This window comes from Acinonyx jubatus, chromosome B3, assembly GCF_027475565.1.
Source record: "Acinonyx jubatus isolate Ajub_Pintada_27869175 chromosome B3, VMU_Ajub_asm_v1.0, whole genome shotgun sequence".
Lineage (NCBI taxonomy): Eukaryota > Metazoa > Chordata > Mammalia > Carnivora > Felidae > Acinonyx > Acinonyx jubatus.
In genome coordinates, this window is record NC_069386.1 from 98,795,436 (window position 1) to 98,807,564 (window position 12,129).

Below are 12,129 nucleotides of genomic sequence, written 5' to 3' on the forward strand. Positions count from 1 at the left end.
TTTCTATTTCACAGGGGACACAGGAGAGAAAGGAAGCCACAGTTAGTGGTATATACAACTTAAGTTTTAGGGGTGCCTGGGTGGCTCAGTTGGTTAAGCGTCCAACTTAGGCTCAGGTTATGATCTTGTGGTTTGTGAGTTCAAGCCCTGTGTCAGACTCTGTGCTGACAGCTCAGAGCCTGGAGCCTGCTTCAGATTCTGTGTCTCCCTCTCTCTCTCTCTGCCCCTCCCCTGCTCACACTCTGTTTCTCTCCCTCTCAAAAATAAATAAACACTTTTTAAAAAACCACGTAAGTTTTATATGTTGCATACAGAACTGATACTTGATATTTTTCTTTTTTAGAGTTTTTTTTTTCAATAACAGGTTTATTGAAATATTATTCAAAAATTCATAGACCACAAAGTTCATTTTTAAATAAAGTTGTACAACGCAGTGGTTTTTTGTACATTTGATTATTCATGGAAACGTGCCCAGTGGCAAAAACTTGAATTGCTGGACATGCGCATCTCCAGCTGAGGTTGGACATCTTTCATACTAAAGACAAGTGGTCTATTTAATGTCATGGTTTTTGCATTTTTGTGCTTTTTATTGGTGATGTTGCTGTGTAGAATGGCCCCAAGAACAGTGCTGAAATACTGGCCGGTGTTCCCAACCACTGGAAGGCTGTGATGTGCCTTAAAAAGGAAATACATATATTAGATAAGCTTTTCTTTCAGGCATGAGTTATAGTGCTGCTCTCTATGAGTTCAATGTGAATGAAGCAACAGTGAAGTACATCCAGAAAAAAGAGGAGGAAATTTGCCAATCTGTTCATGAGGCTGCTTTGGAAAGTGCTAGAGTAACATCTACAGTGAGTGAAGAAGCTATGGAGAAGATGGAAAAGTGGCTAAATTTGTGAATTCTTGAGATGGTAATCAATCTTAAAGAGCATAAAGTATAGTGGATAGCATTGTTGTGAGACTGAAAGTCAAAAAAATTTGCTGTCATATTACCCAAGGTGAGAAATGTTAAACTCTTCTTGATTAGTGTTTAATATAAAGAAATATTGCATATAATTAATTATAAGAAATACATATTAAGTAAGGTGTTTTTAGACAGAAATATGCATAAAACAAGGTTATGTACTGACTGCTTGATGAAAATGCTATGAACAGAAGCTTGTGGGAACCTAGTCTTACATTTCCCTCAGGAATAATGTCTTAGTATTTCACTACTTCACTGTTTACAGCAACTTTATAGAATATAATTACATTGAAAATGAGAATCTGTTGTATATATTCACAAAATTATGCCTCAAACACCACTATCTAATTCCAGAACATTTTCATCATCCCCAAAAGAAATCCCATACCCCATTAGCAGTTATTCCCCACTTCCCCTTTACCCCCAGCTACTTTCTGTCTCTGTGGATTTGCCTATTCTGGACATTTCATGTAAACAGAATCATATGATATGTGGCCTTTTGTGTCTTGGTTCTTTCACTTAGCGTAATGTTTTCAAGGTTCATTCATGTTTTCCAAAGTGGCTGCACCATTTTTCAATCTCACCAGCAATGTATGAGGACTCCACTTTCTCTACATTCTTGCCAATGCTTGTTACTGTTGTCTTTTTTATTTTGGCCATCATAGTGGGTATGAAATGATATTTCTTTGTGGTTTTGACTTATATTTCCCTGATGACTAATAATGTTTAATTAACCTTTTCATATACCTATTGACAATTTGTAAATCTTCTTTGGAAAGGTATCTATTCAAATCCTTTCCCCATTTAAAAAATTGGAATATTTGTTGACTGTAGGACTTCTTTATATATTTTGGATACAAATCCCTTGAAAGATAAATGATTCGCAAGTATTTTTTTCCATTCTGGGGGCGGTTTTTTATGTTTTGATGGCTGAATAGACTTTTGATTTTGTAGAGACTTTTGATTTTGATTTTGCATAGGTGTGTACTTTTCAGGTGATGGGGCAACATTGGCAATTACTTTCTATGTAGCCATGTGAAGACACAGGGAGAAAGCAGCTATCTACAAACCAAGAAGACAGGCCTCCAATGGAACTAATCCTGATGATACTTTGATCTCAGACTTTTAGTCTCCAGAAATGTGAGAAAATACATTGCTGTTAAGTCATCCAATCTGTGGTACTTGGTTATGTCAGCCTTAGCAAACTGATACAGCTAATGTTGCTATAGAGATGACGTTTTTAGGTATCAACATTCCCCCTGTATCTGAGAAGTGGTATTATTAAGGGCTTTGAATGTATTCTTATTTAGGTGCCAACATCTACTAAATTAAAATATGTCATTAAGACAGGTCCAGAGGAATTGCTGACTGGACATTCTACTAAAAGGATTGCTATATATGATTCTAAGCAACAAGCTCTTTTAAATTAGCATGCAAATGTAACTTTTTACCAACTGGCTTATCCTAAATTAAAGTAAGCTAAGGCGGTTTTGTTTTGCTAGTTTAACAATTCAGGGATTTTTATTCTTATGCTCAAAAGTTCTTTCTTCTTTTTCCTCTAGAGAATACACTGTATCCTTGAGAATACACTTATATTGCATTGACTATTGACTCATTGACTATGAGCCATACTGTAGTCTGAATATTTGTGTCCCTGACCCCCTCTCAAATTCATATGTTGAAATTCTTTTATTTATTTATTTTTTTTAATTTTTGAGACAGAGAAAGACAGAGCATGAATGGGGGAGGGGCAGAGAGAGAGGGAGACACAGAATCAGAAGCAGGCTCCAGACTCTGAGCTGTCAGTACAGAGTCCGACGCGGGGCTTGAACTCACAGACTGTAAGAGAGTGACCTGAGCTGAAGTCGGGCGCTCAACTGACTGAGCCACCCAGGCACTCCCATATGTTGAAATTCTAACCCCTACACAATCAGGGCATTTTTCTTTGTGCAAAGGTGATTCTTAAGATTATTACTGTCCCTCCTCCTCTGCCTCTTTGGAATCTGAGGTGGTCCCTCCTAAGGGCCAAGGTATTGTTTGCCCTCCAGTCAACAAAATCAATCTGAACCATTCTAGTAGCTATAAGTTTACTGTCCACCTCCCCCAGTCATCCCCTACTGCATCCACACACTTTGTCAGGAAGGGTCAGTTATAAGATGGACAATGAATTTTTATAAAAGTCAGAGATATCTGTATATCCCCTACTCTGACCCATGCAGGCCACTGTACAAGGACTTAGTGAGCAGTGTATTTAATAAAGTGGTTATTATCCTAATAATGTAGGACTATGCTCATCCAACAAAGGAATCCAGGTAACTAAACTAGAATAAGATTGCGTGCCCTAGGCCCTCTTTTGGGAGGGCTGCTCCCTGGGAGATGTACAAATCAGGCTAGCCTGGGGTTGGCAGTAGGGAAAGAAAGAAGTATGCCCAGCAATTGGGTTGATTCCTAGCTTTTCAAAAGAGGTTGCTATAAACACATACCCCTTTCATCCTGATCATTAAGGAGCAGCTAAAAGATGATCTTTTCTGGAGACAGCCAGATTCACTGACCAGGAGGAAGTGAGGAAGGTAGTCAGACTCTGAGTTGATTTTTATGGAGGTTGTTCCAGCCTCAACAAAGGCAGATTCCTGTGCATGGTAGGAAGTGTGGAAAGTCCATCAAATAACTGTACTGTGTGGCTTTGGTGAAAAGGCACACTGTGGTCCAAAAAGCTAAAACCATTACATAGATTAGTTTCAAGGATCACAATGGTATGGCCCAAGTCAGTTGGTCTAACTGGAAACGTAGCTGACCATTGGTAGACTCTCATGGGTTTGTATCAATTTAAGCTGAGGGCCTACTAATTTTTATTTACTTTTTTTAAAAGTTTATTTATTTTTGAGAGAGAATGAGAGCTTGAGCGGGGGAGGGGCAGAGACAGAGAAGGAGAGAGAAAGAGAGAGAGAGAGGATCCCAAGCAGGTTCTGCACTAACAGTGCACAGTAACAGCCGCCTAATTTTTTTCTATAAAATGTCAGGTAGAAGGGGCACCTGGGTGGTGCAGTTGGTTAAGTGCCTGACTCTTGATCTCGGCTCAGGTCACGATCTCACAGTTGGGGAGTTTGAGCCCCGTGTGGGGCTCTGCACTGATGGTGTTGAGCCTGCTTGGGATTCTGTCTCTCCTTCTCACTGCCCCTCCCCCGCCTGTGCTCACTCGTTCTCGCTTTCTCTCTCTCAAAATAAATAAGTAAAACTAGAAAGGTCAGGTAGTAAATATTACATACTTGTGAGCCATGCAGTCTCTGTTGTCACTATTCAACTCTGCCACTGGCCTGCTAAAACAGCCATAGACAGTATGTAAATAAGTAGACAAGGCTCTGTTCTAATAAAACTTTATTTACATAAATAGCTAGTGAGTTGGATATGGCCCAAGGGCCATGGTTTGCCCACCCCAGTCTAAGCTTAAGTAAGTTCATACCTTCTTTGAGCCAAATTCCTACTTCTTACATATATTTATTCTATACCACAACCTTTGTATTTATCTTTCTAAGTGCATAATTTCACCAGTAATAATTTAAAATTACGTGGCTACTTTAGGGACCTTTTGATATGGACAAAATTGTTCACTTGAGAAATCCCTTAGAATAAAAGGAGGACAAAATTGAAAACATCCGATACTCTAATTTTTTGATTGGTATCACGAGGCACCATAAAAAATTCAGATTCCAAAACTGCTTCCTGAGAGGATTGCTTGGTCAAGAAATAAAACAAAACTGTGAAAAATGTACACTAATCTCCCCAAATTACAACCTAATAGCCTTTATTCTACTCTTCTTGTTCCTCTATATTCTTTTGCCCCCACATCTTCTGACAGGCTCCCCTTTCTCTTGGCCAGCCAGAAATCCCCAGATATCAGTTAGCTCTTAACTTAGAAGGAAAAATCACTTGTGGTTGATTTTATTCTTGTCTCATTCTGAGATGGCTCTCTGAGATGAGAGCCATTTTAAAGACTTTCAAAAGCCTAGGTAAAATAGAAATTTGCAAAGAAATTTAGATTATTGTTGGAATGTATAATAGGTCATATGTTAGAAGAAATCTTGGGTACAAAATAACTGTATGGAAAATGTAGAAGTGGAAAACACTAGAGTAACTTAAAAGATGCTGATTGCACAGAAACAAGAGGAATTTATAAAAGTTGTAGATGTTGTACCAGTTATTTCAGAAGCTATCCTGAAATCTTCCCTATGAAAATAGATTAGGCTCTGTTCAGTCCTGTAAGCAAAGAAAGGATGAGTCCAATTGGAGATGTCAGGGATCAGCTCTTTAATTCTTTAGACAGCATTTAGGAGTGGAACCAAAAGCAGCTGTGAACCCGGGTTCTCTCCTAACTTTTTACAAATGGCCTTAAGACAGAAATAGGGGTTTTAATATGCAACGAGAACAATGGGAACTAGCTGTATTGTCAGATCTCCAACCCCTTCTAAACATATTGAAAGGAGTCCTAAAAACAGAGTAAGACTCAGAGTAACTTGATAGCCTTACAGATAAAACAACTAAATGCACTTACCCGGGTCCTTAACCACTGGCAGAGGGGGTCTTTTTATAAAGACAGTTGCGGTTTCAAGAAACAGAAAAGGCATTGGAAAAACAACGATCTATGTTAATAAAAGAGAAAACAATGAAGGGAGTGATCAAAGAAGGTGCTCCAAGGGAGACTCAAAACAGCCCAATTTTTTTGCTTGAACCCACAAGGAGAAATTTCTCTAAAAACAAACACTACGTTCTCAACTGTAAACCCTACCATTATTGTACAATTGCTTCCCCGTGGTCAACAGACTGCTCAGTTTGTGAGCATCTCCAATAATTCTCAGACATTCTCTATGGCTCAGACCTTAACTGTCACCCTGGGACCTTTAATCCCAGCATATTCTTTCCTTCCATGACACTCTACTCACTAACTTAATAAAGAGGAATTTACTTTGCAAATGAAATTGCCAGCTTAAATGCTCTCTCAATGGTCTCTTCCTTGAAATCTGTAGAGATCCCAATTCATAATGAAGTCATAACTAATTTAGATATTGACTTGCAGGTATGCCCAAGCCTAAATCAAGCCAAAATTGAAAGTATCAGAGTGCCAGCCAAAAAAACATACTGATGTAGGCAGGATTACTGGGGTTGAATCCATCAAAGTTCTAAACCTCTACACAAACTTGTACAATACTCTTTAAAACCAGAAGCTAAAGAAAGACTAAAACCTAAAGTTGAGAGCCTGATAAAGGACTCATTATCCTTTGTTACTGTCCTTGTAATACTCCTTCTTTTTAAAAAAATGTTTGTTTGTTTATTTATTTATTTATTTATTTAATAACATTTATTTATTTTTGAGACAGAGCATGAACAGGGGAGGGTCAGAGAGAGGGAGACACAGAATCGGAAGCAGGCTCCAGGCTCTGAGCTGTCAGCACAGATCCCGACGCGGGGCTCGAACTCACAGCCCTCACGGACAGCGAGATCATGACCTGAGCTGAAGTCGGCTGCCCAACCGCCTGAGCCACCCAGGCGCCCCTATTTATTTATTTTGAGAGAGAGAGATTGGAAGGGACAGAGAGAGGGAGACACAGAATTGAAGCAGGCTCCATGCTGTCAGTGCAGAGTCTGACGCAAGCCTTGATCTCACAACTGTGAGATCATGACCTGAGCAGAGATGAAGAATCAGATGCTCAAGTGACTGAACTACCCAGACGCCCCACTCCCATCTTCTTAGTAAGAACACCTGGTGGGCAGGGATATAAATTCATTCAAGACCTTAAGACCATACGTAAGAATCATTCCCTATTATCCTGTTATTGTGATACCAACTGGTGTGCTGTAATACAATTCAGTTCTGACATTAACTTCTCAGAATTAGTATAAGACTCCACAGGCTTAAAGGCGTAGTCTACAACTACCCCACTTCAGAAACCAGCTGCAAGTGAGGTTCTCAGGCTACCTGTACTTCTGACCAACTGGCTACAAATCCAGGGGGTTCCCATGACTCCCCTTGGGTTTAATAATTCACTAGGATGACTCACAGAACTCAGAAAAGTGTTATACTTACAATTATAGTTTTATTATAAAAGATATACATTAGGACCAGCCAAATGAAGAGATATAGGATGAGATCTGGGAGGGTCCCAAAAGCAGAGTTTCCATGATTTTCCCTATGGAATCAGGGCACCTTACCTTCCTGGTACGCTGATGTGTTCACTAACCAGGAAGCTAGAGTTTTTATTGGAGTTTCATTGCAGAGCTGCATTTGATTGAATCATTGGCCATGTGATTGAACTCAGTCTCCAGACCTTCTCCCCTCCCCTGAGGTCAGGCTAGCTGAAATCACCAACGATCTAATCACATGGCTGGTCTTTCTGGTGACCAGACTCTATCTTGAGTCATCTTACCTTTTACCATAAACTCAGGTGTGATTCAAGGGGCTCATAAACAACAAAGAATCTCCTATCACTCAGAAAATTCCAAGGGTTTAGTGTCTCTCTCCTAGGAGTCAGGGATAAAGCCCAGTAAAGTTCTGTATTATACAGTTGGCCACCTTGTGGCCTTTGGCCATTATTCTTTTTGTATGCATAACATTTGGAGCAGCCAGTGTGGGGTAGGGATAGAAGGATGTTAACTTCACCTCCCAATATATTTGACTATCAATATCAGTATTATAATCAGTGTTATAATCTTATCAACAATGTCAGTATACAGTATGGTAAATGTAACCTGAAAAATAAGTTAAAAGATACTGATTGGTACATTAGCAGACTCCCATTTAGTTATTAATAATTAGTCCACCATCGTATCATATGACCAAAACTCCCAGGGTGAGATCACCCAGGTTTGCAGGATTTCATTTGATCTCAGCAGTTTCCCAAAGCAAGAGTGATTTCAACAGCACATGTGCACGCACACACACACACACACACACACACACACACACACACACAGAGGAATATTATTCAGCCACAAAAAAGAATGAAGTCATGCCATTTGCAGTGACATGAATGGAGCTAGAATATATTATGCTAAGCAAAACAGTCAGTCAAAAACAAATGCCATATGATTTCACTCATATGTGGAATTTAAGATAGAAGACAAAGGGCAAAGGGGAAAAGAGAGAGAGAGAGAGAGAGAGAGAGAGAGAGAGAGAGATATCAAGAAACAGACTCTTAATTATAGAGAACAAACTGATGGCTACCAGAAGGGAGTTGGGTGGGTAAAGTACGTGATGGGAATGAAGGAGTACACTTGTGATGATGAGCACCAGGTGATGTATAGAAGTGTTGAATCATTATAATGTACACCTGACACTAATATAACACTGTAAGTTAACTAACTGGAATTAAAACAAAAACTTAAAAAAAAAAGAGTGGTCTTAACAATATATGATTTCATCTTTTCAGGTATCTGGCTGGTACGGTTGAGCTGAGAGACAATTTCATTTCTTGTTCTGAGCCTCTTTTGAAGTGTTAATGTCATATTTTGTTTCCCTCTTTGCATTACCTATTTATTAATTCCTTTAGTTTCAGCTATGATTCCTCCTCTCCTTCCACCTTTGGAAGGGAAGTTAGGTTAGGCCACTGTGCTGGTCCATCAGCAATATTAATCTATCAAACGCCTCCCAGTAGTCCACACCCAATCATGTAGGGTATGATTACATAGGTACAGAACTAGTGGGTTATTTCTACAACTGGGCAATATAGCTTCACTCAAAGGCCAGGCAAATATTTTGTTATACAGAACCTGTAGTAGCAAATCCAAATACCATTTCATCTTTGCTGCCTCTGAGGCTGTATATTTTATAGTTCTAGTTTTGTGTTCTGCTTTCTTTAGTGTCCTGTTAGATCAAAATAATCAGTACTTGTTTGCTTTCTCCTGGGAAAATCAATAACATACCTAACTTGTCAGGCCACAAGGGCTTTTGAGGTACCCTCTTACATTTCACAAGTCCTCAACCAGGGCTTGGGATTCTATTCTCATGTAAATGTGAATGACCTTTCTGTTGTGTTCCAAGGTTGAGGTAAGCTCTACAGCTAATCCTTCTGTCAACTTATTGTTGTAGTCTAGAAAGAGGTAAGATTTCCAAAGAGAAATAACAATTTGGTTATTAGCCAGGACATGGTTTGTCCAGAGGTAAATTCCTTACTTTTATAGACTACAAACTATTAAAAAATTTCCCCAGACTAGTAATATGAGACAGTTAAGAAGATTCCTGGATTTTGCTGGCTACTGAAATTGTCATGCCATCATATGACTTAACTAACTCATGGGTAACCACTTTCCTGTGAAGCTAAACATTAACAGTCCAGGTTTATCTATTTATAAATCTTTCTACCTTTTTTACTTGAGAGATCTGGACAAGCCCTAGGTATTCTGACTCACCTCGTTGGAATTCATGAAACACCAATAGCTTACTACAGTCTCTTGACTCAGTGACAAAACCTATTGGCTTTGTCTAAGAGCACTAACTGCAGCAGCTAAACTAGTGGAGATTTCTGTTGACTTGATTTTAGGTCTCCTTAAGCCTCGTGGTCCCTCACATTGTATAATCTTTTTTTGCACACTGAAAACAAGCGACATTCTCAGCAAGAAGGTTTACCTCTTATGAAACCCTATTATGTTCTCCCATTCATCATTGTGGTCCTTTCAATTCTGCTCTTCTTCCATTATCTGAAGAAGGAGAAACTCACAATTGTTCCACTTCCGTTTGTAAACCATCTGAGCCCCAAACTGATTTACTAAAATCCCTTTAGAAAATTCAGACTTAGTCTAATTCGTTGACAAGTTATACCTTAAAACTGAAACAGGAAAATATCAGGTGGCATACACTATAGCAGGTCTCACTTCACCTCTGAAATATGACCAATCTTTCTGGTCAGTAGCCAGTGGAAGTTCATGGAGAAGACCCTGTGAGTAGATAAAAACTACATTTGCAACTGCTGCTCCTAGGGTTCTTCCTCTCACAGGAGCCCAATAAGGGGTTAATTTTCAAAATATGTAAGGATTTATACAACTCAACACCAAAAAACCCCCAGATAATCTGATTAAAAAATGGGCAGAGGACATGAATAGACATTTCTCCAAAAAGATACAAAGATGGGTAACAGACACATGAAAAGATGTTCAACCTCGCTAATCATCAGGGAAAAATGCAAATCAAAACCACAATGAAGTATCACCTTACATCTGCTGAAATGGCTAATATAAAAGACAAGAAATAACAAGTGTTTGTGAGGATGTGAAGAAAAAGGAACCCTTATACACTAGTGATGGGAATATAAATTGGTGCAACCACTGTGGCAAACAGTATGGAGGTGCCTCAAAAATTAAAAATAGAAATACCACATGATCCAGTAATCCCACTCACTATTGGATATTCACCCAAAGAAAACAAAAACACTAATTTAGAAAGATATTTGCACCTCTATGTTTATTGAAGCATTATTTACAATAGCCTAGATATGGAAGCAGCCTAAATGCCCATCAATAGGCAAATGGATAAGAAGATGTGGTATACATACACTATTGATTATTACACAGCCATAAAAAGGATGATTTGTGCCTTTGAGACAACATGGATGGACCTGGGGGGTATTATGCTATGTGAAATAAGTCATATTGAGAAAGATAAATACCATATTATTTCATTCATAAGTAAAATCTAGAAAAAAACTAAACAAAAACCAGAATCAGACCTGTAAATACAAAGAACAAACCGATGGTTGCCAGAGGTTCTTTTTATGTTTTGGATATTAATCCCTTATTGGATATATTTGCAAATATCTTCTTACATTCACTAGATTGCCTTTTCATTTTATTGATGGCTTTATACATTCATACATTTATTGATGTACAAAAGCGTTTTATTTTGATGTAGTCCCAATTGTTTACTTTTGCTTTTGTCTCCCTTGCCTTGGGGGACATATCTAGAAAAATGTTTCTATGCGTGATGTCGGAGAAATTACTGCCTATGTTCTCTTCTAGGATTTTAATAGTTTCAGGTCTTACATTTAGGCCTTTAATCCATTTTGAGTTTATTTTTGTGCATGGTGTTAAAAGGTGGTCCAGTTTCATTCTCTTGCATATAGCTATCCAGTTTCCCAGCACCACTTATTGAAGAGACTGTATTTTCCCATATTATGTTCTTGCCTTTTTGTCATAGATTAATTGACTGTATAATCTTGGGTTTATTTCTGAGCTCTCTATTCTGTTCTTTTAATCCATGTGTCTATTTTTGTGCCAGTATCATGCCATTTTGATTACTACAGCTTTGTGGTATACCTTGAAATTTGGAATTATGATACCTCCAGCTTTGTTTTCCTTTCTCAAGATTGCTTTGACTATTCTGGGTCTTGTGTGGTTCCATATAAATTTTAGTATCATTTGTTCTAGTTTTGTGAAAAATGCTATTGGTATTTTCATGGGAATTGTATTGAATCTGTAGATTTCTTTGGCTAATACGAACATTTTAACAATATAAATGCTTCCAGTCCATGAGCATTAAATTTCTTTCCATTTGTTTATGTCATCTTCAGTTTCTTTCATCAGAATTTTATAGTTTTCAGAGTATGTCTTTTTCCTCCTTAAGTTTAGTCCTAAGTATTTAATCTTTTTGGTGGAATTGTAAATGGTATTATTTTCTTAATTTCTCTCTCTGCTACTTCATTATTAGTGTAGAGAAGTGCTATCAATTTCTGGGTATTAATTTTGAATCCTGAAACTTCGTTGGGTTCATTTATCAATTCTAATAGTTGTCTGGTGGAGTCTTTAGGATTTTCAGGTCATCTGCAAATAGTCTCAGTTTAACTTCTTCTTTACCAATATGGATGCCTCTTCTTTCTTTTTCTTGTCTGACTGCTATGGCTAGGTCTTTCAGTATTACGTTGAATACAAGTGGCAAGAGTGGACATCCTTGTCTTGTTCCTTATCTTAGAGGAAAAGCTCTAAGTGTTGCACTATTGACTATGATGTTAGCTCTGAGTTATCATAAATAGCCTTTAATACGTTGAAGGATGTTCTCTCTAAACACACTTTGTTGACAGTTTTTGTCATGAATGGATGTCGAAGTTTGTCAAATGCTTTTTCTGCATCTATTGAGATAATCATATGATTTTCATACTTTGCTTTGTTAATGTGGTGTATCACAT